Source organism: Salvelinus alpinus, chromosome 28, assembly GCF_045679555.1.
Source record: "Salvelinus alpinus chromosome 28, SLU_Salpinus.1, whole genome shotgun sequence".
NCBI lineage: Eukaryota > Metazoa > Chordata > Actinopteri > Salmoniformes > Salmonidae > Salvelinus > Salvelinus alpinus.
The window spans coordinates 36,646,954-36,674,513 of NC_092113.1; the positions used below are offsets into that span (position 1 = coordinate 36,646,954).

Below are 27,560 nucleotides of genomic sequence, written 5' to 3' on the forward strand. Positions count from 1 at the left end.
GAATTTATGGAGTCTAGGGGTAGGGGTAAAGGGTAGTAGTGATGGAGTCTAGGGGTAGGGGTAGGAGTGATGGAGTCTAGGGGTAAGGGTAGGAGTGGTGGAGTCTAGGGGTAGGGGTAAAGAGTAGGAGTGATGGAGTCTAGGGGTAGGGGTAGGAGTGATGGAATCTAGGGGTAGGGAATAAGGGTAGGAGTGATGGAGTCTAGGGGTAGGGGTAGGAGTGATGGAGTATAGGGGTAGGAGTGATGGAGTCTAGGGGTAGGAGTAAGGGTAGGAGTGATGGAGGCTAGGGGTAGGGGTAGGAGTGATGGAGTCTAGAGGTAGGGGTAGGAGTGATGGAGTCTAGGGGTAGGGGTAAGGGTAGGACTGATGGAGTCTAGGGGTAAGGGTAGGAGGGATGGAGTCTAGGGGTAAGGGTAAGGGTAAGGGTAGGAGTGATGGAGTCTAGGGGTAAGGGTAAGGGTAGGAGTGTTGGAGTCTATGGGTAGGGGTAGGAGTGATGGAGTCTAGGGGTAGGGGTAGGAGTGATGGAGTCTAGGGGTAGGGGTGAGAGTGTTGGAGTCTGGGGTAGGGGTGAGAGTGGTGGAGTCTAGGGGTAGGGGTGAGAGTGTTGGAGTCTGGAGTAGGGGTGAGAGTGTTGGAGTCTAGGGGTAGGGGTGAGAGTGTTGGAGTCTAGGGGTAGGGGTGAGAGTGGTGGAGTCTGGGGTGGGAGTGGTGGAGTCTAGGGGTAGGGGTAGAGGTGGAGTCTAGGTTGGGAGTGGTGGAGTCTAAGGGGGAGTGGTGGAGTCTAGGGGGGAGTGGTGGAGTCTAGGGGTAGGGGTAGGAGTGGTGGAGTCTGGGGTGGGAGTGGTGGAGTCTAGGGGTAGGGGTAGGAGTGGTGGAGTCTAGGTTGGGAGTGGTGGAGTCTAGGGGGGAGTGGTGGAGTCTAGGGGGGAGTGGTGGAGTCTAGGGTAGGGGTAGGAGTGGTGGAGTTTAGGGGTAGGGGTAGGAGTGGTGGAGTCTGGGGGGGGGGGGTGGTGGAGTCTAGGGGGGGAGTGGAGGAATCTAGGGGTAGGGGTGGTAGTGGTGGAGTCTAGGGGGGGAGTGGTGGAGTCTAGGGGTAGAGGTACGAGTGGTGGAGTCTGGGGTGGGAGTGGTGGAGTTTTGGGGTAGGGGTGGTGGAGTATAGGGGGCAGTGGTGGAGTCTAGGGGTAGGGGTAGGAGTGGTGGAGTCTGGGGTGGGAGTGGTGGAGTCTAGGGGTAGGGGTGGTAGTAGTGGAGTCTAGGGGGGAGGGGTGTAGTCTAGGGGGGAAGTGGTAGTGTTGTAGTCTAGGGGTAAGGGTAGGATTTATGGAGTCTAGGGGTAGGGGTAAAGGGTAGGAGTGATGGAGTCTAGCGGTAGGGGTAGGAGTGATGGAGTCTAGGGGTAAGGGTAGGAGTGGTGGAGTCTAGGGGTAAGGGTAGGAGTGGTGGAGTCTAGGGGTAGGAGTGATGGAGTCTAGGGGTAGGGGTAGGAGTGATGGAGTCTAGGGGTAGGAGTGATGGAGTCTAGGGGTAGGGGTAGGAGTGATGGAGTCTAGGGGTAGGAAATAAGGGTAGGAGTGATGGAGTCTAGGGGTAGGGGTAGGAGGGATGGAGTATAGGGGTAGGAGTGATGGAGTATAGGGGTAGGATGTTGTAGTCTGGGGGTAGGAATGTTGTAGTCTGGGGGTGGCGGTGGGAATGTTGGAGTCTGGGGTGGGAATGTTGTAGTCTGGGGGTGGGGATAGGAATGTTGGAGTCTGGGGGTGGGAATGTTGTAGTCTGGGGGTGGGATTGGGAACGTTGGAGTCTGGGGGTGGGGGTGGGAATGTTGGAGTATGGGGGTGGGGGTGGGAATGTTGGCGTCTGGGGTTAGGAATGTTGTAGTCTGGGGGTAGGAATGTTGGAGTCTGGGGGTGGGGTGGGAATATTGTAGTCTGGGGGTGGTTGTGGGATTGTTGTAGTCTGGGGGTGGGGGTGGGAATGTTCGAGTCTGGGGGTGGGGTGGGAATGTTGTAGTCTGGGGTGGGGGTGGGGATGTTGGAGTCTAGGGGTGGGAATGTTGTAGTCTGGGGTGGGGGTGGGAATGTTGTAGTCTGGGGGTGGGAATATTGTAGTCTGGGGGTTGGGGTGGGAATGTTGGAGTTTGGGGGTGGGAATGTTGGAGTCTGGTGGTGGGGGTGGGAATGTTGGAGTCTGGGGGTGGGAATGTTGGAGTCTGGGGGTGGGAATGTTGTAGTCTGGGGGTGGGGATAGGAATGTTGGAGTCTGGGGGTTGGAATGTTGGAGTCTGGGGGTGGGAATGTTGGAGTCTGGGGGTGGGGTGGGAATGTTGGAGTCTGGGGGTGGGAATGTTGGAGTCTGGGGGTGGGGGTGGGAATGTTGGAGTCTGGGGGTGGGGGTGGGAATGTTGGAGTCTGGGGGTGGGGGTGGGAATGTTGGAGTCTGGGGGGTGGGAATGTTGGGACCAGTGGTTGGGTAAGTACCCAGTTGTCATACTTAAGTCAAAGTAAAGATAACTGAATAGAAAATGACTGAGATAAAAGTGAAAGTCACCCAGTAAAATACTACTTGAATAAAAATCTGAATGTATTTTGTTTAAAAATACTTAAGCATCAAAAGGAAATTGAATTGCAAAAATATACTGAAAGTATCAAAAGTAAAAGTACATGTATAAATAATCTCCCATTCCTTATATTAAGCAAACCAGACAGAACAATATTTTTGTTTTTAATTTATTTACAGGGCACACTCCAACACATGTGTGTTTAGGGAGTCCTTTAGATCAGAGGCAGTAGGGATGACCAGGGATGTTCTCTTGATAAGTGTGTGAATTGGACCATTTTCCTGTCCTGCTAAGCATTCAAAATGTCGTGAGTACTTTTGGGTGTCAGGGAAAATGTATGGGGTAAAAAGTACATTCTTTTCTTTAGTAATGTAGTGGAGTAAAAGTAAAAGTTGTCAAAATATAAAAAGTAAAGTACAGATACAACAAATAACTACTTAAGTAGTACTTTAAAGTGTTTGTACTTAAGTACTGTGTTTTGTCATAGGTAAGGCTGAATAAAAAGAGACAGTACACACACCAACATGACAGCTGGGCTTTCTCACACTCACAAATACTGTACATACTCCTGCATTCAGATCTTTTCCTGAAAGTCGTAGTGAAGGAATATGAGAATGTTATCTAAGGCTTAAACCTGGATAACGTATGCCAGAGAACTGTGTCTGATGCAGTGTTGGGAAAGCTACTCTGAAAATATAGTTTACTAAGCTACCAATTACTTCACAATGGAAGAAGTTCAGCTGTATCTACATCTGATATGTAATAGACTACAAATTGCAAGGACAGATCTCTCTGTAGTCAGATGTTAACAGAATGTGTGATTTAGCCTATTAAACACAAAAAGGGAGAGTTAGGCACACACATGTTATTCAAGTAAGAATTAGGCTGGTCTGATGCCGAAAAAGAAAGATAATTTTTGCCTAATTAACCTGTATTTTATTTTTGCAAAAAAAGTATTGTGTAGTTTCAGTAGTTAGCTACACCACTACATGGTAAAATATGTCATTAACTACTGAAAACACTACCAAGATTTGAATTCATCACTGGTGAAAAAAATACCCACATTTTCAAATCAACTTTTATTTGTCATATTGCTCGAATACAACATGTGTAGACCTTACAGTGAAATGCTTACTTACAAGCCTTTAACCAACAATGCAGTTTTAAGAAAATATCAACCAAAAAAGTAAGAGATAAGAATAACAAAGAGTTAAAGAGCAACAGTAAATAACAATAGCGGGGCTATATACATGGGGTACCGGTACAGAGTCAATGTGCGGGGGCACCGATGTCGAGGTAACTGAGGTAGTATTTACATGTAGGTACAGTAATTAAAGTGACTATGCATAGATAAATACAGAGAGTAGCAGCAGCATAGAAGAGAGGGAGGGGAGGCAATGCAAATAGCAAATAGTCTGGATAGCCATTTGATTAGCTGTTCAGGAGTCTTATGGCTTTGGGGTAGAAGCTGTTAAGCCTCTTGGACCTAGACTTGGCGCTCCGGTACCGCTTGCCGTGCGGTAGCAGAGAGAACAGTCTATGACTAGGGTGGCTGGAGTCTTTGACAATTTTTAGGGCCTTCCTCTGACACCGTCTGGTATAGAGGTCCTGGATGGCAGTGTGACAACCCTCCCACTCTCTCTTTGTTCTTGTTTCCTTATTAGGATGCCGGTGGGCGGAGTTGGGAGGGTCGTCAGCTACATGGGAAACACCTGGGCCTGCTGTGTCATAGGATAAATACACCACTTCCCCATTCATGGAAGAGACTCTCTCCATGCAGACACCTTCACAGATTTTGTTGTGTATCTTGGTGGTTTTTGGTTGTTTGCTTTAGCACCTTTCAACACCCTGCATTATCACATTCATGCATGCAAAACACTCACTTACACTACTGATTACTGATTACACACACCATTGTATATTGTACTTAGTTAATAAATATATTTTGTTATTCCTTATCTCCACGTTGTCTCCCTTTTGTTACGGGCTTTGAGCCGGTTCGTGACAGCAGGAAGCTTGGCCCCGGTGATGTACTGGGCCGTATGCACTACCCTCTGTAGTGCCTTGTGGTCGGAGCCTGAGCAGTTGCCATACCAGGCAGTGATGCAACCCGTCAGGATGCTCTCGATGGTGCAGCTGTAAAACCTTTTGAGGATCTGAGGACCCATGCCAAATGTTTTCAGTCTCCTGAGGGGGAATAGGTTTTGTCGTGCCCTCTTCACGACTGTCTTGGTGTGCTTGGACCATGTTAGTTTGTTGGTGATGTGGACGCCAAGGAACTTGAAGCTCTCGACCTGCTTCACTACAGCCCCGTCGATGGAAATGGGGGCGTGCTCGGTCCTCCTTTTCCTGTAGTCCACAATCATCTTTCTCTTGATCAAGTTGAGGGAGAGATTGTTGTCCTTGCACCACACGGTCAGGTCTCTGACCTCCTCCCTATAGGCTGTCTTGTTGTTGTCGGTGATCAGGCCTACCACTGTTGTGTCATCAGCAAACTTAATGATTGTGTTGGAGTCGTACCTGGCCTTGCAGTCATGAGTGAACAGGGAATACAGGAGGGGACTGAGCACGCCCCCCTGGGGGGCCCACATGTTGAGGATCAGCATGGCGGATGTCTTGTTACCTACCCTCACCACCTGGGGGCGGCCCGTCAGGAAGTCCAGGATCCAGTTGCAGAGTGAGGTGTTTAGTCCCAGGGTCCTTAGCTTAGTGACGAGCTTTGAGGGCACTATGGTGTTGAATGCTGAGCTGTAGTCAATGAATAGCATTCTCACATAGGTATTACTTTTGTCCAGGTGGGAAAGGGCAGTGTGGAGTGAAATAGAGATTGCATCTTCTGTGGATTTGTTGGTGCAGTATGCTTATTGGAGTGGGTCTAGGGTTTCTAGGATAATGTTGTTGATTTGAGCCATGACCAGCCTTTCAAAGCATTTCACACCTACAGATGTGAGTGCCTCGGGTCGTTAGTCATTTAGGCAGGTTACCTTAGTGTTCTTGGGCTCAGGAACTATGGTTGTCTGCTTGAAATATGTTGATATTACAGACTCAGACATGGAGAGGTTGAAAATGTCGGTGAAGAAACTTGCCAGCTTGTCAGCGCATGCTCGGGGTACACATATTTGTAATCCATCTGGCCCTGTGCCTTGTGAATGTTTACCTGCTTAAAGGTCTTACTCACATTGGCTGCGAAGAGCGTGATCACACAGTTGTCTGGAACAGCTGATGCTGTCATGCATGTTTCAGTGTTACTTGCCTCGAAGCGAGCATATAAGTTATTTAGCTCGTCTGGTAGGCTCGTGTCACTGGGCAGCTCTCGGCTGTGCTTCCCTTTGTCGTCTGTAAGGGTTTGCAAGCCCTGCCACATCTGACGAGTGTCGGAGCCGGTGTACTATGATTCGATCTTAGTCCTGTATTGACGCTTTGCCTGTTTAATGGTTCGTCGGAGGGCATAGCGGGATTTCTTATAAGCTTCCTGGTTAGAGTCCCGCTCCTTGAAAGCGGCAGCTCTACCCTTTAGCTCACTGCGAATGTTGCCTGTAGTCCATGGCTTCTGGTTGGGGTGTCTACGTACAGTCACAGTACAGTGGTGGAAAAAGTACCCAATCCTCATATTAGAGTAAAAGCAAAGATACCTTAATATAAAATTAAAAGTGAAAGTCACCCAGTAAAATATTACTTGTCTAAAAGTATTTGGTTTTAAATATACATTAAGTATCAAAAGTAAATGTAATTGCTAAAATATACTTAAAAAGTAAAAGTATAAATAATTTCACCTTGCTTATATAAAGCAGACCAGATGGCACGATTTCCTTGTCTTTTAAATTTACGGATAGCCAGGGGCACACTCCAACACTGTAACGTCCGTTGTTTGAAGGAGACCAAGGTGTAATTTGTGGTCATCATATTTATTTAAATGAGAACCAGCAACAAAATAACAAAGTGAAACCAAAAAGAACGTACCGTTCCCTAGGCTACAAGAGCTGTACAAAAACAAGATCCCACAACATAGGTGGGAAAAAAGGCTACCTAAGTCTGATTCCCAATCAGAGACAACGATAGACAGCTGCCTCTGATTGGGAACCACACTCGGCCAAACACAAAGAAATACAAACATAGAATGCCCACTCCACATCACAGTTGCACTTTCATGGATCATTTAGAATTGACCTCGAAATTCCACATTTAGCCAGTTATCCCTGGTGTTACTTAACAGGACTAGATGTTCTGACCTCCTCCCAGGGCTTTCCTGTCAGCCTGTTGTGTGGAGTGAGCTGTGAACTGGACACAAAGGGGTGGGCTAAGTCAGAGAGGATATAGGCTGAAGTATTATAAAAGGTATTTGGTGGAAAAATCTCCACCAAGTTGACCCGAAACTATTTCACTGACATTACAAAATCTGGCTTTTCTACAGAGGAGTTGTCTTACCTTCTGTACACCATTGGCTGTTTATCCTCCCTGTGCAAATAAACCGGCTAATTTATCAAATGCCAGACCAGCCAAACGCTCCTTATTAAAACAGGAAAAACAGAATTATCTCTATTTGAGTGAGGAGTCTGGTAGGATCAGGATGTTCAGATCACGTCATATTTGGTATGTTTATACAAAACATGCCCGTGGGAACACAAACAGGTCTTTTTTTAAAGATGACACATAAAGCTACACAATCAAATGTACAACAATAATATAAACTGTTATTCCTTGGTTCCTTTTCTTCATTTTCCCAACTATGCGAATCAGAGAGGATGATGTTTTCGTGCATTATCCAATCATCAGATGATGATGCCTAGATATCACAAGGGTGAAATTATGACCTCAAGTGGGCCCTTTATTTGAAGCATGCTATGTATCTGGCACCACGTGTCCATAGTTGGCCCATATTATCTCCTGACTGTAGACATTACAGCCGAGATAACACGCTAATCATCAAGGCTCAGACAGATCAGACAGACACACTGAGAAATACTAGCTATCTTGAGCTGAACGTTGAAATCCTTTCTGTACCCATACACACAGACTAATGTGAAATCTCAAGGATTAAGATCATTAAGAGAACTGACTTATAAACTACCAAAGCTGATAAAACTGCTGACAACAAGTAGATGTATAAATGTCTGTTTTGAATGGATCTAGATCACCACTCCCTCGTGTGGTAGGCTATTTGTGAGGATATCAACCATCTACACTCTCTCACTTCCTGGACAAAACAATACTTAATCTAGCCTTTTGGGGGCCCAAAGCAATTCTACTGTTTTTGCCATGGGGCTAGAATAATTTACCAATCTAACAATTGTTAGTTGACATGGGCTAATTGAGTGACTGTCAGTGACTGACATAACAAGAGAAAAACTGCTGATGCACAACCAAATGTCAAACTTGCACCTTTTAAGTTATACAATTCTATCTGTCAACAGTAAAAAAAAAAATGTTTTGCAGTTTTAAAGTGAGTTTCCCCCCCCCCCCCATCAAAATCTGTCAGTTTAAGCTAGAGATACCAGATGTTTTGCGTGGGCTCAATCCACCGCATCCGCCCATGTCTGCCTTCCGCATATGACTCTCTGGAAAGGGGAGACTCTCACCAACACAATGGTGTTCTCCGTTTTTCTCTATGACCACCACAAGCGTCACGGGACTCGTCTGAATGTATCCCATACAAACAAATGGAAGTACAGTATGGAGGTAGTTTTGCGCCCCCCCAAAATATGGGGTTTAAATATGTGTAAAAAAAAAAATCCTAGATATAGGACAAACACTTTAAAACCTTATTCCTTATGATTTTTTTTTTCTATATTTTTTTGCAATTTATGAATGTGTAATTCAATTAGTTTCTATGGGCTATAGCAGTAAAGGCCAAATTCAATATTTATCAGATTATTTTGTATCATTTTTTGGGATACCTAAAGGGCTTATACACATTTTGCAATGGGGGGGGGAATTTTTTCAGATTTTATAACAAATTTTATGCAATTCTACAAATTTGCCATGGGGCAGAGATTTTTTGTTGTTGCAGTTTTACAGTTAATTTCTTACAATTCCACAGATTTTCCCATGATTTATGCCATGTTAATGATATCTGAGTGAGAGTGACTATCAAAATCAATGGGGGCCCTCTGGGCACGTGTCCTGCGTGAGCGGTCAGTATTCGGCCATGATTACTGGTTTAGATAGCTGGCTAGGATAACTTACTTATCTAGAAATTGTTGGCTGACATGGCTAATTGAGTGACTGACATAACAAGAAACAATTTGGTGATGCACAACTTGCACCTTGTGTACTCTACTATTCTAACTCAAAACAGTAAGTTCAGACCTGACTGAGTTACTGCAAAAGAAATGTTATATATATTTTTATTTTCGGTCTGGGGCTCCCTAGCGTCCTGGGGCCCTAAGCGACCGCTTACGTCATTTATGCCTGGAGCCAGTCCAAACTTCATCAAAGGGATGTCAATGTCATTGTTCATGAAATCATCTCCCATCCATGGTAAAATCAAACCCAGGTCAGTTAACAAAGTCCTGTATCTTAGAGTCCCAACCTAGATTCCTCTGTCTCCGCTTGGTCTCTCCTCATCAGTGCTCTTCAGTAAGGATGAGGAGAGCTGACATTTTTGTGATGCAGGCATCTGTAAAACCTCAGGAGACTAGTTTGCCTGCCAAGAGTGAGAGAAGGGAGGGTGTCATTAAAATGGGGCTTTAGCATTGTAATTTAATGCCACCCCTGCACTCTTTAATGCCACCCCTGCACTCTTTAATGCCACCCCTGCACTCTTTACTGCCACCCCTGCACTCTTTACTGACACCCCTGCACTCTTTACTGCCACCCCTGCACTCTTTACTGCCACCCCTGCACTCTTTACTGCCACTGTCTCCTGACCGCTCCTGTCTCAGCCTCCAGTATTTATGCTGCAGTAGTTTATGTGTCGGGGGGCTAGGGTCAGTTGGTTACCTGGAGTACTTCTCCTGTCTTATCCAGTGTCCTGTGTGAATTTAAGTATGCTCTCTCTAATTCTCTCGTTCTCTCTTTCTCTCTGAGAACCTGAGCCCTAGGACCATACGTCAGGACTACCGGGCATGATGACACCTTGCTGTCCCCAGTCCGCCTGGCCTTGCTGCTATTCCAGTTTCAACTGTTCTGCCTGCGGTTACGGAACCCCTACCTGTCCCAGACCTGCTGTTTTCAACTCTTAATGATCGGCTATGAAAAGCCAACTGAGATTTATTCCTGATTATTATTTGACCATGCTTGTCATTTATGAACATTTTGAAAATCTTGGCTCTCTCTAATTTTCTCCTTCTCTCTTTCTTTCTCTCGGAGGACCTGAGCCCTAGGACCATACGTCGGGACTACCGGCCGTGGTGACTCCTTGCTGTCCCCAGTCCGCCTGGCCTTGCTGCTATTCCAGTTTCAACTGTTCTGCCTGCGGTTATGGAACCCCTACCTGTCCCAGACCTGCTGTTTTCAACTCTTAATGATCGGCTATGAAAAGCCAACTGAGATTTATTCCTGATTATTATTTGACCATGCTTGTCATTTATGAACATTTTGAAAATCTTGGCTCTCTCTAATTTTCTCCTTCTCTCTTTCTTTCTCTCGGAGGACCTGGGCCCTAGGACCATGCGTCGGGACTGCCGCCCGTGGTGACTCCTTGCTGTCCCCAGTCCGCCTGGCCTTGCTGCTATTCCAGTTTCAGCTGTTCTGCCTGCGGTTATGGAACCGCCACCTGTCCCAGACCTGTTGTTTTTCAACTCTTGATGATCGGCTATGAAAAGCCAACTGAAAATTATTCATGATTATTATTTGACCATGCTTGTCACTTATGAACATTTTTGAACATCTTGGCATAGTTCTGTTATAATCTCCACCCGGCACAGCCAGAAGAGGACTGGCCACCCCTCATAGCCTGGTTCCTCTCTAGGTTTCTTCCTAGGTTTTGGCCTTTCTAGGGAGTTTTTCCTAGCCACCGTGCTTCTACACCTGCATTACTAGCTGTTTGGGGTTTTAGGCTGGGTGTCTGTACAGCACTTCGAGATATTAGCTGATGTACGAAGGGCTATATAAAATAAAATTGATTGATTGACTGCTGCACACACTTGAATAGTTTCAGATGGAGCGTGATCCACAGCAAACATCCTCCTTATCGCTGTAAAATCATATTAAACTAATTTACCAGCCCTTTTCTCAGCTCTGCTGTTTGCAAATCAAGGAGTGTGAGAGAACAGACCTTTAATCAATCATACAGTTCGTCTGCATACCTTTTGCAATGTTGACAGACCTGCCTTTTGTGGAGCTCACACGTAGATGTCACTGCAAATAACACAGTCCATGTGGAATTTAGTGCAGCTGGACAGCCACTGCAGGTATGGCTTTACCAACCTCCCCCTGCAGGTTTAAACACATTTTCTGACCTATTCAATGTCTTTCTACAGGTCACTCTGACATCTTTGTTCATTGTTCTCAAGACAGCTCAAACACAGCTTGAAAAGCTTGAAAAAGTGTTTATGTGATGTCGAACACGGTGTAGTTCTTTAATTGCTCACAATTAAATAGTATAATTAAGAATAGTGTTCTCTTCCAAACTTCTAATTGCTGTAATACTCTGAGCATGGTTTGGACTATATACAATTATTAAAGAATTTGGTCAAAGGACATCGTCCAAGCATGGTCAGTGTGGTTCTTTCTGAAGAGACAGTGTGTGGTCAAGTAAATCTTATGATCGTGTACGTAATGAGCTTGAGCCAGCATTCCTTCTGCTTTCTGTGTCGAAAAATCGAATGAATGATCCTGCCAGTAACCACAGAATAATATTGGGTGTATCTGGTCACGCTGTTCCCAAGGGAGATCATCTTGGCTTTTTAAGCTTTTCAGTGTAATTCATTTGTTTTGGTTATTACATGCCAAATACACATTTAGAGTGAAACACAGCTTGCTTAACGAATAGTTGATTCTACAGGCTATATTATAATACCATCTGAAAACTGATGAAGTGAGAACTATAACAAGTGAGCTGGTGGTGTGGCACTGTGAAGTCACAATCTGTAAAAGTCCAAATGAGACCATGCCATTGTGAATAGGGGAACACATGTCACCCATGGAATGTAATAAATATCATAATGTAATATCATTGGTTAAGAGCGTCAGAACTACACAGAAAACACATCTGTCAGGAGAGCTTTAGATCATATGTCAGTGGAACTTGCAGTGAAATGAGACATCGGTTCTAATGACAGATCTATGGAACTGTGCACTCATAACTTGATGAGATTTTAAAATGTATTTTAAAATGTAACCTTTATTTCACTAGGCAAGTCAGTTAAGAACAAATTATTATTTACAATGACAGCCTACCGGGGAACAGTGGGTTAACTGCCTTGTTCAGGGGCAGAACAATAGATTTTTACCTTGTCGGCTCAGGGATTTGATCCAGCAACCTTTCAGTTACTGGCCCAACGCTCTAACCACTAGGCTACCTGCCGCCCGAAACGTCCTTGAACAAATTCAATTTGTTATTATTAATCCATTGAGAAATGTTCCATTTCTATGAGTGTTATGAGATGCTGTTGAAAGGGTACTTACAGTACAGTAGTCAATTGGCAGGTGCTGACTGTTGCTTTTCGGGGGAACCAAGAGTACATTCCAAAAGCAAAAGAACTCACTTAATGACAAAAATCTAAAATATATATATATATATATACTTTCCCAACAATAAAAAAAAAATCTGAAACACTGAATAATTCTCTATCATTCCATCTATTCTGTAAAAATGGTACCCATATGTTTTGTGGATATACACTGTACTGCTGGTATTGTACAAAAACATATCTGTCATCGATTAACCCCCTGCACACACGCACACACACACACACACACACACACACACACACACACACACACACACACACACACACACACACACACACACACGCACACACGCACACACACACACACGCACACACACATCAACCATACTGAAATGATTTCCAGTAAGACATGTCAGCACCAGTAAAACTCTCTGTAAAGGAGCAGGGAACCCACAAGTTGAGCCGAGTCCAACCAACCAGACTGGCTTCCACGGCCTTGCGCTGTAACAAGGACCCTGTGATGGTTATGGAAGAGAGAGATGGAAGAGAGAGCATACGCTTGGCTCACTGGGTTTTCCATACTGTCATCCACCAGCAGCTTCTAGCTTAGCAACATACAATGGCGCAGTCTTATAAGTCCACTAAACAAAATCTGACTCAAAATAAGTCAGACCACACAAAGATGTATTGTGTCCAATGTAAATTGTAACAGTGTTCGTTAAATTAATTTTACTTGATCTATGATCTAATAAGTAACACACACACACACACACACACACACACACACACACACACACACACACACACACACACACACACACACACACACACACACACACACACACACACACACACACACACAATCAGACCAGGCTCCAGATCGGAATAACTAATTTCCTGCCTAGTCATTGAGCAGAAACTCTGACGTTCAACGGTGCTTTCCATCGTCATGAGGCTTAGCCTAAGGCAAAAACTAATGGGAAATATGTGTACAGTATATCAAATGAAGGACAACAATATGTAGAAAAAAAGAGGTAGGGAAGTGCTGCATAGGTACACAATAGTAGGTTTTGGTAGACAGAGGGTGCTCTTTGGTAAAAGGGGTAAATTGATCATCAAAAAGAAAGGAGGACCAAGGCACTCTTTATATAATTAATTAAAATACTTTTATTTGTATGGAATTGTCACGCCTATTCCTGGTCCCTCCCGATACTTTACCATTGGACAAACAGATAACAATCATGGACAAACATGTACAATAAAATGGTTTCGCAAGTGAGCGGTCAAAATGTCCTCCAGTATAACAGCAGTATCTTTTCACTCAACAGATAGAAATGACATTATGAAATATTTGTCGAGCACAACTGAATAATGTCCAACTAGCAGGTTAAGTCAAACCAAATAAGATAGAAGTGGAAGACCAAGGTTTTCATTTCAAAGTTGTATCACAGTGTACTTCCAAGTCTTAGTCTACAGGCTACTGTGTGGAATGCATGTGGATTCCTGTTGTCAAAACACTGATTGAAGTGTTTTGGAGTAACTAAGTATTTCAGATCTTGGTTTCGGTGACCAAGGAAATGAGTGAGGGAGTTAAGATCTCCCTGTGGCCCTAACCTCTGACTTGTGTGATACGCTACATCCGCATGCAGCCACACACACACACACACACACACACATACACACACACACACACACACACACACACACACACACACACACACACACACACACACACACACACACACACACACACACACACACACACACACACACACACACACACACACACACAATAAACCCATCCAAAATACTGGCTTTGTTCTTCAAAAGTTAGAAGGCATGGGGAAGCTGTTGCCACAGTAGCTCCAAAAAAAGGGGAAGTTTTGAGCAGACAGTCATACTGTAGCCAACACATGTGCATAGTTATTATAATATATGCGTGAACCAAGTAATATTTCCACTTACCTGTTGCTTAATAATGCTTACATATTTTGCAATACTCATCTCATATGTATATTTATTTATTTTATTTAACCTTTAACTTTATTCTGTCCTATTCTACTGTATCATAGTCTATGCTCTTACATTGCTCGTCCAAATATGTATATATTCTTAATTCCATTCCTTTACTTTAGATTGTGTGTATTGTTAGATATTACTTGTTAGATATTACTGCACTGTTGGAGATAGAAACGCAAGCATTTTGTTACACCCTCATTAATAACTTTTGAAAAACCTCTCATTCCGTCAACTAGGCCTAACCCGCTCTCCAGTGGTGATAGCGTGATCTACACCACTGCAATGCACGAAAACACGATGCGAAGCATGCACGCGGATACTTGTGTGCCCGCGTCTCCATCCAGGATCCAGGAAGTCGTTCTCCAACATGGCGACGTCAGGTGAGAATTATGTAAACTAAATTCTGCATGGGCCAGGTGTAGCCTGCGTGGAGATATGCATTCTTTGGCATCGACCATTTTTTAGAAAGTGATGGATTCACGGTTTGAAATGCATACTTTTCCCGGGTGTGTCGACCTCACATGCGTTGTGTCAGGAGGGGCTGTATCGTGGCGGACGCTGCGGGGAGGGAGTGGGATGGAACCATGTAAACATTGTACTTTACAGGGTAACGTTATTTTTCCCCGAAGACCAGCTGGTCATTGTGCACAGGAATGATCATGTGCCATCATAGATAGTTTGTTTGGGACTGCGACAGTTGCATACTATGTTAACACAGTGAGTTATATCTGCCGGGTTTTAGAGGTATGTACCTAAAGTTATATAGACACTTGACCTGACATCTATGTAAACAAACAGTAGACAGCTGGCTAGCCTACGTTGACAGTGTCTGGGGCATGCGTAGTAGACCAGGGTGGGGGGTAGTGTATGTTTTTGGGGTGCGTCAACATCTGATGGAGGAGGGAATGGTGATGGCCTCATTTCACGCTCTTCTGCAAGTCTGTAAAGAGAACATCCACATTCCACACGGTTCTGTGACCCATATGGCGGGCTTGGAATGACCCTTAAAAATCTGTTCTCTGTTAGTCTCTTTGCGGGCTTATTATTTTCCGTCGCAGACTCACTGCTAAGTGCAACATACCCAAACACTTTTGCCTGATTCAACCCCTTTGGCCCAAAAGCAAGCCACGCTGACTTGTACAGCACTGGGATGGCCAGGTTACCCGTCCACCATTATTGCTGGAATCATATTGTAAAGGACAGTGTAATTTTTTTTTATCCAAGCCAACACAATAAGGCCAAAGACATTATGAAGGTATGTTACATTTCCTTCTCCAATATAATCCCCGATCACACTTGTAATGTGTAAAAAGAAAAACGTAATGGCGATGTTGCCTAGCTAAACTAATGCGTGGAATCACGTAATCGGGTCTAGCGCCGAACTGCTCATTTGCAACTCAAAAGGCACACCTTCAAAATAAACGACAAAAAATGAAAATGTGTCAGTTCTTCACTTTCACCAGGTAGGAGTAATAACATGTTCAACTATTTAAGACATTGGCTCGAATCTAAGTTGTGCCTTTAGATTTCGAGGAAAATTCTTCCTTAGAGGTTAATTTTCACTTCTCAAACCCCTGTTTGGTCTGTTTCACAAACGTTCCCGGGAAGTCTTGTGATATTGGTCATCTGGGTTTAAAAGCTATGTGGTAAGGCTTTGGCTTGATGCAGTTGGGGGCAGCAGCACTATCATTTTCCTGTCACAGTGAGTCTTGTCAGAGACTTGCCAAAGAGCTGTTTGACCATGATAAAATGTCATCCTCTCCTCACAGCAGCTAAGAAGAAGGGGAATAAGAAGGTTAAGACCCTATCCCTGACTAACTTCCCGGCAGAGGACAAAGGGGGTAATGCACCCCCAAGTTACCCCCCCCACCAAGCCCACTAGCAGCTGGGCTGACGAGACAGATGACCTAGACACAGAGGGTGAGATTCTTGACAAAAAGGATGCATCACCATAGTTATTTTTCTCCTTTCTCCTATACGTTGAGTGTTCTCAACCAGGGTACATGTTTTTAAGATTTGGCTACTGTAACTCATGTAGGCCCAATCCTGTTCTGTGACATTCATCTCTGGTCAGTACACCTGTGTTTTGGTATTCATAGTCAACGTGTCAGAACAGCATCTGACCCATCTTATCGTAAGGATCCGTACATACCAAGGCAGCATGATCTTAAAAGGGAAATCTGCAGTTCAAACAACAACAAAAATTGTGACCCCGGCACTGTTTTTGGTAACTATCTGAGGATTGGGGCTGGAGAAATGTAACCACTCTCAAATTCATAGACAGAGCTATGCATGCAATGACTCATCATCCATGAGATCAAAATTATACTTTCAACCATGAGGCTATACAGTGTTATACAGTGTTTGTTTACAATTACATTGTTTATAAACAATGGAGTAAAAGTGAAAACTGTAAGTAGGCCACTCAGGAACATTCAATGTTGACTTGGTAAGCAACTCCAGTGTATATTTGGCCTTGTGTTTTAGGTTATTGTGCTGCTGAAAGGTGAATTTGTCTGCCAGTGTCTGTTGGAAAGTAGGCTGAACCAGGTTTTCCTCTAGGATTTTGCCTGTGCTTAGCTCTATTCCGTTTCTTTTTACCCCCCCCCCCAAAACTCCCTAGTCTTTGCCGATGACAAGCATACTCATAACATAACTGAGTACCACTTTTCAAATAGCACAACTTGTGTTGTGTTGCATTTTCCCCAAACATAACACTTTGTATTCAGAACATAAAGTTAATTTCTTTACCACATTTTTTGCAGTTTTACTTTAGTGCCTTATTGCAAACATGCATGTTTTGGAATATTTGTATTTTGTACAGGCTTTGTTCTTTTTACTCTAGGTAACTGCAATGTTGTTGACCCATCCTCAGTTTTCTCATATCACAGCCATTAAAATCTGTAACTGTTTTAAAGTCACCATTGGCCTCATGGTGAAATCCCTGAGCGCTTTCCATTAAGGTGTATTGTGTGTAGGCTAGAGACACAAAATCTGAATATAATACATTTTAAATTCAGGCTGTAACACAACACAAAGTCAAGGGGTGTGAATACTTTCTGAAGGCACTGTATATTATTAATTTGAAAGTTAAAATAAATCATTTTCCAATCGTAGATTGGCCCTTTAACATCCAATCCTTCTAATTTCTCTCCCTTCTCCTCCCTCCAGTATCCACCTCCTGGCATACAGAGGAGGATATGTACCGGGCCCCAGCCATCAACCGCTCCATCCTGCCCACAGCACCCCGTTCAGCCCGGGAGCCAAACGTTGACCGCTCTCGTATTCCTTGCGGTCCCCCTTACACCGCCTTCCTGGGCAACTTGCCCTACGATGTGACTGAGGACTCCATCAAGGACTTCTTCAGGGGCGTGGGGGTAAGTGCATTTCAAATTTAGCACATGTTTGGCCCTACCCAAAACATAACATTTAAGCCTAAATCTGTTGTGTTACACAGTTAATTCCTCTGTGGGTCCTCTGTAGCTCAGTTGGTAGAGCATTGCACTCGCAATGCCAGGATAGTGGGTGCGATTCCCAGGACCACCCGTATGTAAAATGTATGCACGCATGACTGTAAGTCTCTTTGGATTAAAGCATCTGCTGAATGGCATACATTATTATATTATAAAGCCCTCAAACTGAAATCTGGACCTTGAAGGCAGTTCCACTGCTTTTTTTCCCATTCTATCCCTCTAATTAGGGACTGATTTAGACCTGGGACACCAGGTGGGTGCAATTAATTATCAGGCAGAACAGAAAAGCAGCAGTAGTCCGGACCTCGTAGGGTAAGAAGACCCCTATTATAAAGTATTTGCCAACTTGCTGCTAGTATTTGTTCATCCAAACCCAGACATACTATATCTCTGTTTGACCCTGTCTGTCTGCCTGTCTGCCTGTCTGCCTGTCTCTGTCTCTCTCTCTCTGTGTGTGTGTGTGTGTGTGTGTGTGTGTGTGTGTGTGTGTGTGTGTGTGTGTGTGTGTGTGTGTGTGTGTGTGTGTGTGTGTGTGTGTGTGTGTGTGTGTGTGTGTGTGTGTGTGTGTGTGTGTAGATCGGTGCAGTGCGTCTTCCTAGAGAACCCAGTAATCCAGACAGGCTGAAGGGTTTTGGCTATGCTGAGTTTGCTGATGTGGAATCCCTCCTGAGTGCCTTGAGTCTAAACGAAGAGGTTAGTCCATTTTACAAATTGAGCTACAATGAAAACACCAGTCAATAGGTTTAGCCACCAGATGGTGAAACACCAGTCAATAGGTTTAGCCACCAGATGGTGAAACACCAGTCAATAGGTTTAGCCACCAGATGGTGAAACGCCAGTCAATAGGTTTAGCCACCAGATGGTGAAACGCCAGTCAATAGGTTTAGCCACCAGATGGTGAAACGCCAGTCAATAGGTTTAGCCACTAGATGGCATATGTCATCCATTACTTTTTTAATGTTGTTTGCTCTTCCTCCATGCAGAACTTGGGAAACAGAAGGATTCGTGTGGACATTGCAGATCAGTCTAATGACAAAGGTGTGAATCTTATGTTTGTGTAGCTACAGTACAAAAGCTGAAGAACATACATATGTACATCTAGGTACTTTTTTGCTGGTTCTGGAGTTATAGGCGAACTCATGAAAAAGGAAAACGCCACACGATGCTGTTCATGCTCCCAGGTGATTTTGTTGCAACATTTCGACCCTTAGGTCTTCATCAGGCATGCATATCCTAGGTGGCGGTGGAAGGACCTACAGTTGAAGTCAGAAGTTTACATACACCTTAGCCAAATACATTTAAACTCAGTTTTTCACAATTTCTGACATTTAATCCTAGTAAAAATTCCCTGTCTTAAGTCAGTTAGGCTCACCGCTTTATTTTAAGAATGTGAAATGTCAGAATAATAGTAGAGAGAATTATTGATTTATTTCAGCTTTTAATTCTTTCATGACATTCCCAGTGGGTCAGAAGTTTACATACACTCAATTAGTATTTGGTAGCATTGCCTTCAAATTGTTTAACTTGGGTCAAATGTTTCAGGTAGCCTTCCACAAGCTTCCCACAATAAGTTGGGTGAATTTTGGCCCATTTCTCCTGACAGAGCTGGTGTAACTGAGTCAGGTCTGTAGGCCTCCTTGCTTGCACACGCTTTTCCAGTTCTGCCCACAAATGTTCTATGGGATTGAGGTCAGGGCTTTGTTTTACTGTTTTTTTTAACTAGGCAAGTCAGTTAAGAACAAATTCTTATTTACAATGACAGCCTAGGAACAGTGTGTGAACTACCTTGTTCAGGGGCAGAACAACAGGTTTTGACCTTGTCAGCTCGGGGATTCAATCTAGCACCCTTTCGGTTACTGGCCCAACGCTCTAACCACTAGGCTACCTGCCGCCCCAGATATTAAGGACCTTCCACCCCCATCTGGGATATACATGCCTGATGAATACCTAATGGTTGAAATGTTATAACAATAAAATCACCTGGGAGCATGAACAGCAGTGTACCGTGTTTCCCTTCAGATGTTTCATGTGTAGCTACAGTACCTCCTTACACATTTTGGCAGCTTAACTGTAACGTCATTCTAGACACACTCACGCAGTTCAGATTTAACTTGATCTGAAGAGTTTCTCCATGTTCTTTCTGACTCGTCTATGTGTCTTTCTCAGGGAGGGATAATCACTCCATGGGGGGTCGGGACAGGGACCGGGGGGGAGACTTTGGCCCAGACAAGACAGACTCTGACTGGAGGGCTCCACAGCCCAGTGGAGGAGAGAGTGACGACGCGCCGCCTCGAAGAGACCACACCTTTGGAGACCGTGCGTACAGTACAGTGGCGGAAAAAGTACCTCATTGTCATACTTGAGTAAAAGTAAAGATACCGTAATAGAAAATGACTCAAGTAAAAGTGAAAGTCACCCAGTAAAATACTACGTGAGTAAAAGTTTTAAAGTATTTGGTTTTAAATGTACTTAAGTATCAACAGTAAATGTATAAATAATTCTAAATTGCTTATATTAAGCAAACCAGACGACATCATTTTATTTTATTTTTTATTTACGGATAGCCAGCAGCACACTCCAACACTCAGACATAATTTACAAAAAAAAGCATTTGTGTGTTTGAGTTCACCAGATCAGAGGCAGTAGGGATGATGAGGGATGTTCTCTTGATAAGTGTGTGAATTGGACCATTTTCCTGTCCTGTTAACCATTCAAAATGTAACGAGTACTTTTGGGTGTCAGGGAAAATGTATGGAGTAAAAAGTACATTCTTTTATTTAGGAATGTATTGGAGTAAAAGTTGCCAAAATATAAATAGTAAAGTACAGATACCCCCCAAAAATACTTAACTAGTATTTTTACTTAAGTACTTAACACCACTGGTACAGTATGGGTCTGAAATGGGTCTTTTATGGGGGGAAGAGAGACCCCCTAACCCCTCTGTCTGCTGTTTGCTCCAGGGTCACGGGACCGCCACGAGTCAGACAGGCCCAGAGGAGATGACCGCTACGAGTCAGACAGGCCCAGAGGAGATAACCGGTACGGAGGGGGCCAGGACAGGTACAGGGATCGATATGATGACAGGGATCGCAGAGATGACAGAGGAGGTCAGTTGGAGTACCTGGTCCTGGGCTACTAAACCTGTACATATTCAGCATGTTAGTGAGAAGTCTTATTGAAGTTACCCAGTCACTATGTTTGGCTACAATCATCCTACTTAAAAAGAAAGATAAGGATCCGTTGTCAGAAAGATAAGGATCCATTGTCATGCGTATATTTCCGCCCAGTAACACTTTTGAATCCATTGCTAAGTTATTGGCTTTTCGCATAGAAACATTATACAAAAGTTGATTCCCTCAGATCAAACAGGGTTTATACCAAACAGGATGTTTCAGACAATCTCTGCAATTTTTTCAATATAACAGTGCTCTACACAGACATTTTTTGTGTGCACCTAAGTTGAAAAATGTAGCCGCACACAAAGAAATTTAGGAGCGAAATGATACATGTTCGAGGTAATAAAGCTAGAATTTTTTATTTTTCCAGGCGCACTGGAGCTCCTAAATTAAAATTCCAGGGCGCACAACAAGATATTCAGGTACATATGCAATTAAAATGGTTAGTGCCCTGTATAATCCATCATACCAAGAACTTGGAAAACAATTTTTGCTTTTGGTCCAGTATTTATTTCCTGGATTGAGCTATTTTAAAAATCCCCCAAAGCATCTATACGAAGAAATGGGCAGATCTCTGAATCATTTAAGTTATCAAGAGGGACCAGACAGGGATGTCCTTTGTCTTGGTATTTATTTTCTTTAGCCACAGAATCCATAGCATCAATAATTACAACTCGTGACTGAATCCTGGGCGTAGAGATTGGTGGAGATCAACATGTTATATTCAGATGATATTTTACTTTATTTATCTGAACCAGAACATTCTCTGTCATTTATTTGACTACTGTTGTACACATACTGTATGATGCTGTATTAGGATTCAAAGTGAATCGAGAGAGACCTGAAATAATGCCCATTTCTTATCATGACTTCTCAAGCTTAGAAAGTACTTTTAAGTAAGAATGGACAGAGACCCATATGAAATACCTGGGTGTACTGATACCATGCATTCTGGAGGGACCATATAACGTCAATTACTCTCCTTTTAATAGATATAATTGAATCTGATGTTGAATATCTCTGTTAGGTAGGGTTAACATAATCAAAACAAATATACAGTTAAAGTCGGAAGTTTACATACAACTTTCAGCTTTTATTTCTTTTATCACATTCCCAGTGGGTCAGAAGTTTACATACACCCAATTAGTATTTGGTAGCATTGCCTTCAAATTGTTTAACTTGGGTCAAACATTTCGGGTAGCCTTCCACAAGCTTCCCACAATAAGTTGGGTGAATTTTGGCCCATTCCTCCTGACAGAGCTGGTGTAACTGAGTCAGGTTTGTAGGCCTCCTTGCTCGCACACGCTTTTTCAGTTCTGCCCACAAATTTTCTATAGGATTTGGGTCAGGCCTTTGTGCCACTCCAATACCTTGACTTTGTTTTCCTTAAGCCATTTTGCCACAACTTTGGAAGTATGCTTGGGGTCATTGTCCATTTGGAAGACCCATTTGCGACCAAGCTTTAACTTCCTGACTGATGTTTCTTCAATATATCCACATAATTTTCCTTCTCATGATGCCATCTATTTTGTGAAGTGTACCAGTCCCTCCTGCAGCAAAGCACCCCCACAACATGATGGTTCACGGTTGGGATGGTGTTCTTCGGCTTGCAAGCCTCCCCCTTTTTCCTCCAAACATAATGATAGTCATTATGGCCAAACAGTTCTATTTTTGTTTCATCAGACCAGAGGACATTTCTCCAAAAAGTACGATCTTTGTCCACATGTGCAGTTGCAAACCGTAGTCTGGCTTTTTTATGGCGGTTTTGGAGCAGTGGCTTCTTCCTTGCTGAGCGGCCTTTCAGGCTATGTCGATATAGGACTCGTTTTACTGTGGATATAGATACTTTTGTACCTGTTTCCTCTAGCGTCTTCACAAGGTCTTTTGCTGTTGTTCTGGGATTGATTTGCACTTTTCGCACCAAAGTACGTTCATCTCCAGGAGACAGAACGCGTCTCCTTTCTGAGCGGTATGACGGCTGCGTGGTCCCATGGTGTTTATACTTGCGTACTATTGTTTGTTCAGATGAACGTGGTACCTTCAGGCGTTTGGAAATTGCTCCCAAGGATGAACCAGACTTGTGGAGGTCTACAATTTGTTTTCTGAGGTCTTGGCTGATTTCTTTTGATTTTCCCATGATGTCAAGCAAAGAGGCACTGAGTTTGAAGGTAGACCTTGAAATACATCCACAGGTACACCTTCAATTGACTCAAATTATGTCAATTAGCCTAACAGAAGCTTCTAAAGCCATGACATAATTTTCGGGAATTTTCCAAGCTGTTTAAAGGCACAGTCAACTTAGTGTATGTAAACTTCTGACCCACTGGAATTGTGATAGAGTGAAATAATCTGTCTGTAAACAATTGTTGGATAAATTACTTGTCTTGCACCTAGTAGATGTCCTAACCGACTTGCCAAAACTATAGTTTGTTAACAAGAAATTTGTGGAGTGGTTGAAATACGAGTTTTAATGACTCCAACCTAAGTGTATGTAAACTTTCGACTGTGTTACTAAGATTGGTGTATTTATTCCATGCCCTGCCAATTTCACTTCCATCCAACTTTTTAAATAAAATGAATGGCCCACTCTCCAACTTTATTTGGAATGGAAAGACCTCAAGTGTCAAATTGACTGTTTTACACTTGCTACATTCCTGACAGAATGCACACAGAAATGTCACATCTCTGTTGGAGATGCAAATAGCACAACGGAACCCTATTACATGTGCTGGTCCTGTGACTAACATCTTTTGGGGATAAGGTATGTGCTATCATTTCATTGTGTCTAGGAATTTACATCCATCCATCTCCACGATTTATGTCTGTTGGGAAATGTAAATATAGGTGATCAATATCAGAGAAAGTTTTGAAATCTAGGTCTAATTGCTGCCAAACAATGTTTACCCATCAAATGGAAAGCCTCATGCTCACCATCAATACCAAACTGAAGGGTTGACTATCTAGTAACATCCCTTTAGATTTGGTATATTATAAAGTTAAACAAAAACTGAAAATATTTGACAAACTTTGGAAAATATATGTTGATCTCATTAGACTGTTTTGTATAGTGGGTGTTGTGTTTTTGTTATGTTGTTTGTGAAGTCTTGTAGTATGACTAATATTGTATTTTTGCCGCTTCCCTCAGGTAGTTTTGACTGTCGTGGTGGTGGTGGTCGCAGGGCATTTGGCACTGGTTACAGGCGTGATGAGGGAGGACAGGATGGCTACCGGCAAGATGGCTACCGACAGGATAGCTACCGACGCGATGACTACCGGGGTAGTGGGGATCGCTATGGTGACCGTGGTGGTGACCGATACGAGAGACGGGAGGAAAGCCGTTGTGACCGAGGTGAGAAAGTTTTAAATAAAATTGTCATTCTTAATGTGCACTGGCCCAGTCACACAGTACCAGGGTGTACATTAAAACCTCTCTCCTTTTTTTTCTCCTCTATGGTCATACCCAGGTGCTGTGGAGAGGCCCAAGTTGATCCTGAAACCCCGTAGCCTACCTAAAGAGGTGGAGCAGAGCAGCGACCCGTCTGCCCCCTCGGACAGGGCTGCCTCCATCTTCGGTGAGGCCAAGCCAGTGGACACGGCTGCCAAGGAGAGAGAGATGGAGGAGAGGCTGAAGAGGGAACAGGAAAAACTGCAGCGACAGCTAGAAGACATAATCACAGACCGCAAGCCCAGAGAGAGGTATGTTACGAAAGGGAAGAAGAGCATAGGCTAACATGAGGAAATGGAGTATGTCTGTAGAATAAACTTCATATATACTGTGTTATGTTATCTTTGACTCATTGATCCTGACCATCCCTCAGGCACCCCAGCTGACGCAGTGAGGACCAACCTGCAGGACGCTCTCGGACTGGCAGTGAGTCTTCCCAACCAGGCAGCCGTGGCCAATCTGGCAGAGGTGAGCAATTCACTGGTTATGATGGGTAATTGAGTCAGCGACGATATCAGTACTGTAGTTACTTAGACACCTTCAGAGGGTAATATTGTGGTTTAAGCAGGCTCCTTTCCCAGGGTTGGTATAAAAGCAGGACACTCATTTCCTGTTGGACATTTATTGACATAGGACAACAGTCATATATTGTTTTTATTTTATTCTTCCTCTCAAATTCCCAGCCTCCAAGCGCAGGGAGAGCGAGCGCTCGGTGGACAGTGGGCGTGAAGAGGAGCCCTCCTCCCCTGTGACCGAGCCCTCCCCTCCCAGACAAGACAGTCCGCCCCTAAAGGTGGTGCTCGCTCCACCTCCCAAGGAGAGCGCCTGGGCCAAGAGGACCACGCCCGTTGGGGGCTCCAGTGAGGGCGAGGCCCGGCTACCGTCTCCCCCAGCAATGACACACCCCACAGCTCACCAGGTTAGAGGTCATCCCGTAGATTAATTCTATGGGACACCTCACCCTACAATCCACAGGCCCCTAACACCTAGAACAGGGATGCCCAACCCTATTTGTTTGTTATTCTAGCAATCCACCTAACTGAAGGTAATTTTATTGCACCTAACTGAAGGTAGTTTTATTGACATCTGTCCTTTTTTGTTTTTTCCCGCCCCTCTAGCTTAGCTGATGATGAAGTGCCTCAGGCAGATAAAGAAGGTAAGCATTGATTGCTGACAAACTGAATGTAACTGCTATATTCAGGTTTTAGGGATTTTCAAACATTTCAATTGAAAAACGGATTTACTTTTTCCCCAATTCTCTTCAGAGGTCGATCGCAGCGAATAGATACAGTATGCAGCCTTGATATATAATGGACGCAGACCCACATGACAATATGGAGGACAATGCATAGGAAGGGTGAATGAAAGAAGTGAAGAAGATGGAAGATGCAAAGAATGAGGTCTGCCTAGCAACCTGGCTGGAGCAGCTCTACAGCTCCCTTCCTGCTCAAAGAGAAACCCACCCAACTGCCGGCTGGCTGCACCTTCAAGACTGGACCTAAACATAGAGAAATACTCATCTGTGTACCAGTCTTTTTAGCTAACGTTCCACTTCTTGCCACTCCTGACAATTTGCCAAATCTTTGGCAAGGAGTGGTATGTAATATATCTAAACAGAGACAGCAACCAGGCTAGAGAAATGCTGGATGGGTTTTTAATAAGGTTGAATTTAAGTCATTATAAAAATAAAAAAATGTAAAAGGTGGGGTTGAGATGTATAGCTACGTGCGTGTTGACCACCCGCCAGTCTAGATGCTGGACTATGGAGGCTCTCTGAGCCCTAAACCTGGTTATACTAATGCTGGAGCCAGTCTAGATGCTGGACTATGGAGGCTCTCTGAGCCCTAAACCTGGTTATACTAATGCTGGAGCCAGTCTAGATGCTGGACTATGGAGGCTCTCTGAGCTCTAAACCTGGTTATACTAATGCTGGAGCCAGTCTAGATGCTGGACTATGGAGGCTCTCTGAGCCCTAAACCTGGTTATACTAATGCTGGAGCCAGTCTAGATGCTGGACTATGGAGGCTCTCTGAGCCCTAAACCTGGTTATACTAATGCTGGAGCCAGTCTAGATGCTGGACTATGGAGGCTCTCTGAGCCCTAAACCTGGTTATACTAATGCTGGAGCCAGTCTAGATGCTGGACTATGGAGGCTCTCTGAGCCCTAAACCTGGTTATACTAATGCTGGAGCCAGTCTAGATGCTGGACTATGGAGGCTCTCTGAGCCCTAAACCTGGTTATACTAATGCTGGAGCCAGTCTAGATGCTGGACTATGGAGGCTCTCTGAGCCCTAAACCTGGTTATACTAATGCTGGAGCCAGTCTAGATGCTGGACTATGGAGGCTCTCTGAGCCCTAAACCTGGTTATACTAATGCTGGAGCGCCTATCTCAGAGGGACAGACCGGAGTTTTAAATAAAAGAAAAGACAGGAAAAGTCCTTTTGCTGACATAAGTTAACAATTTTTTTACTATGAGGAATGCGATGTTTGTGTTTCTCTGATCATCATCTGTAGCAGTCATTAACTGGATCTTTTTAGCCACTGTCCCAATACACCGCCAATGGCTTCCTGCTTCCTCTCCAGAAAGGAACCGCTTCCTTCCTTCCGCCTCATCCGAAGCTGCCTGAAAGTCATCGCCTGGCAACCATGTCATGAAAAAATAGTGTGAACTGTGTCCTAAACGTATTGGAGGCATGATCTTCACTCACTCTTATCCATGGGCCACGTGTTGACCGGATTTTAATGCAGAGGGTGTTTTAACATTGTATGTACTGTATGTAACCCCACAATCACAAGTGAAGAAGCACAGCTCAATAAATGTTTCTGGATGTTTGTTTCTCTATGTAACATGCATGGCTGTGGGACCAGACTCATGTGGTTCTTTAAGCCATGGGAATGTCGAGATGCATTTAATCAACTCCATATGGGTAGGTCACAGAGTGGGAGAGATTTACCAAATTGGATATAAGGAATGTATTTTATGGTATACCACTGCTAAATTATGCAGTTTTGATTTTCTGAATCTTAACCCCTCACTTCACAGCTTAAAGCATGAATCACCCATTTTTCAGTTTCTTCTGTCGAACTGGGCTATAAGTTTCTCTGTCACATTTTAGGTTCTCTTGTTCACTTCAAATAGATGAAAATACAATATTTGACTATTGATCTTGTAATATCCTGTATATCCTAACCACCCCTTCCACCACACCCCTGACCCCTGTGACCTTAAGCTGGGTTTTGGCCCAGGTTGTAACCTGTGCCATTCAGTTTTCCACTTCAGAACGCTGATGGGAAACAGGCATTGCTG

General features: G+C 43.9%; 1 pseudogene; it reads left to right on the plus strand.

Annotated features, from left to right (window-relative positions):
- The first annotated feature begins 14,524 nt into the window (after positions 1-14,524).
- Positions 14,525-27,416, plus strand: LOC139556883 (eukaryotic translation initiation factor 4B-like; annotated as a pseudogene).
- Positions 27,417-27,560: the final 144 nt, after the last annotated feature.